A 2,979-nucleotide genomic window follows, 5' to 3' on the forward strand; every position below is an offset into this window, starting at 1 on the left:
ATGACTTTTGACAAGAGAACCATTTATTTGTTACTCTGTATTTTTTCAACTTCCAGAGAATCGAACCCAGGACACCTGTCAGTCTTATGACAGGTGCACCAATACACTACCCAAAGCACTACAAATGGTAGCTAAAGGTTATTGTGCACTAGCTTTAAAACAAATTTTTCTAAATTTTCAGCATATGTGCAGTGTTTTCCCTTTATTTCAAAGTAAAGGGTTAGAGATCAATTGTAACAGGCCAAGGGCTGAGGTTTATACACAGAAACTCTGTGGACATTGCAACAAATTTTTATTTCAAAGTGGCATTTTTGTCAATTGAAGCGGTCAATTTGGCCGGTAGCCGGTTCTTTGGGAAAACACTGTATGTGTGTACTAAGGAATTTTCTTTTATGGCAATGTATCAATGTCCTTTCCTACTTAAATGAAATATTCTGTTTGTTTGTTTTTTATCAATAATTATGTTCCCCAAACGAAGTTGGGGAACATATTGTTTTTACTCTGTTTCTTATTATTATTATTTTTCTTCTTCTTCTTCCTGGGTACTTTTTTGTCCGGGAATGATCTTGTAAACTGTTCATCCGATGTAGGTAAAACCTTTTTAGGGTCAGTAGACATGTTATGTAGATTTGCCTAGTCAAGGTCATTTTGCGCGCACGTGCTTGCAAGAGCGCTCACGTGCAACACGTGAAATGACCAATATGATAGATATTGCCGTAATTTTTCTACTTTTTTATGAAATGCTTTGAAACTGATAATGTGAGGATATATTAGTCGTACAGACATGGTGACATGGTCAAAATAGCGAGATCTCACGCGCATGCACGTGTGCTTCGCTCTGATTGGTTGAAACTAAAGTCTCAATATCTTTCTTGTTTTTTGACGAAATCCTTTGAAATTTTAAACATAGGCATGTATTAGGATATCCTACAATAAGATATATAGCAATTATCATGAAAACGCGTGCATGCACGTGCGCTGCAATCTGATTGGCTCATGCTTTAAATAGCTATAACTCCCTTGGTTTTCAACCAAACAGGATGGGATTTGGAACATGGATAGATATAATGGACTTCTACAAGAAGATATGGTCACCATGCACATGCATACACGTGCATGTACGTGCGCTGCAATCTGATTGGCTGAAACTTTGAACAGCTATAACTCCCTTGGTTTTCAACCAAACGGGGTGGGAATTAGAACATAGATAGATGTAATGGACTTCTACAAGAAAGTATGGTCGACATGCTCATGTGAGCACGTGCGTGCACGTGAAATGAGTAAAATAAAAAATACACTTGAATTAGCTTATTTTTTAATACTTTTGGATTAAATACTTTGATATTTAGTATATTAAAATCTATAAATTGTGAAGACAAGATTATATGGTCATTACGCACGTGCATTCACATGCGCACGCGTGCAATGCTAAAATTTGAATGAAATTGGTACACTTCTGGGTAAACGTTGTTAAAGTCTCAAATGCATAGAGTTTGTCTTATTTAATGAAGCTTATAGGGAATATGGCACAAAAAGGGAGTTGGGGAGCGTTTGGGGAACATCTGTAACGGTCCCCGTTACAATTAGTACTAGTTATTTTATGTTTCAGTGCAAGGATATACCAAATAACAGAACATTTAAATTTGTGCAGTAACTGTTTTATGTATGATATATACATTGTAAAAAAAAGTTTTCCAAAATTTTTTTCAAAATCCCGAGTCAATCCCAAGAGGACGATATTTTAATTCAAACAATCGAGAAGAGAAAATCGGAATATTGAAGCAAAGTAGTTAGGTACCTGAATACTTGAGCCGTACGTGGTTCGAAAATGGTTATGTACTAGGCCTATGTACTGTAGTATGGAAAGGAGAAATGAGTAAACATACATTGAAAATTCATAAATACATATATATTGAAAAACATATGGCTGGACCGGGAATCGAACCCGGGACCCCTGTATTTCTAGTCAGGTGCTCTAACCACTGAGCTATCCAGGCCGATGTCCTCAGTCCAGCCTAATTTCCTACATTCCCCCTTCCTTAAATAGTCTTCGACCCCGAAGACACAACTCAAGTTCACCTTGTCAGGACTTAACATTAGTAATTATACAATGCCTGAACAAGGTAGGCCACGGCACCATCTGTAGTATGGAAAGGAGAAATGAGTAAACATACATTGAAAATTCATAAATACATATATATTGAAAACACATGGCTGGATCGGGAATCGAACCCGGGACCCCTGTATTTCTAGTCAGGTGCTCTATCCACTGAGCTATCCAGGCCGATGTCCTCAGTCCAGCCTAATTTCCTACATTCCCCCTTCCTTAAATAGTCTTCGACCCCGAAGACACAACTCAAGTTCACCTTGTCAGGACTTAACATTAGTAATTATACAATGCCTGAACAAGGTAGGCCACGGCACCATCTGTAGTATGGAAAGGAGAAATGAGTAAACATACATTGAAAATTCATAAATACATATATATTGAAAACATATGGGTGGACCGGGAATCGAACCCGGGACCCCTGTATTTCTAGTCAGGTGCTCTATCCACTGAGCTATCCAGGCCGATGTCCTCAGTCCAGCCTAATTTCCTACAGTACAAACATGTAAGCAAACGATAATGACTTTCGACAAGAGAACCATTTATTTGTTACTCTGTATTTCTTCAACTTACAGAGACAAAAAACGACCCGATTGTCGAAGTCTTTTAGTTATCTTGTACTCGAGACAATGAATCTTCCATGCCATCTTTGTTGTACTTTCGGTTTGACGAATCATCTAAATTTAAACTCTCCTTCGATCATGCATCCCGGAAAATAACTGAACATCGTATATTTATGCCTCTTATTTGGAAATCAATGTACCTTTTTTTTTTACGGTAAGTGAAATCGACGTCAGGCATTTTTGATAGAGTAAGCGTCGGGCGCGTTTGACGTAATAACGTCACAAACGAGAATAACGTCACACCACGTT

General features: G+C 37.9%; 1 non-coding gene across 1 annotated transcript; it reads right to left on the bottom strand.

The window, feature by feature from the left end:
• Nucleotides 1-1,924: 1,924 nt before the first annotated feature.
• On the bottom strand, nucleotides 1,925-1,998 carry Trnas-aga (transfer RNA serine (anticodon AGA)). Its single transcript has one exon. It is a non-coding gene; the product is annotated as a tRNA-Ser (tRNA).
• Nucleotides 1,999-2,979: the final 981 nt, after the last annotated feature.

This window comes from Saccostrea cucullata, unplaced genomic scaffold (genome assembly GCF_032062105.1).
Source record: "Saccostrea cucullata isolate Sc308-1 unplaced genomic scaffold, CSIRO_AGI_Scuc_v1 ctg10927, whole genome shotgun sequence".
Taxonomy (NCBI): Eukaryota; Metazoa; Mollusca; class Bivalvia; order Ostreida; family Ostreidae; genus Saccostrea; species Saccostrea cuccullata.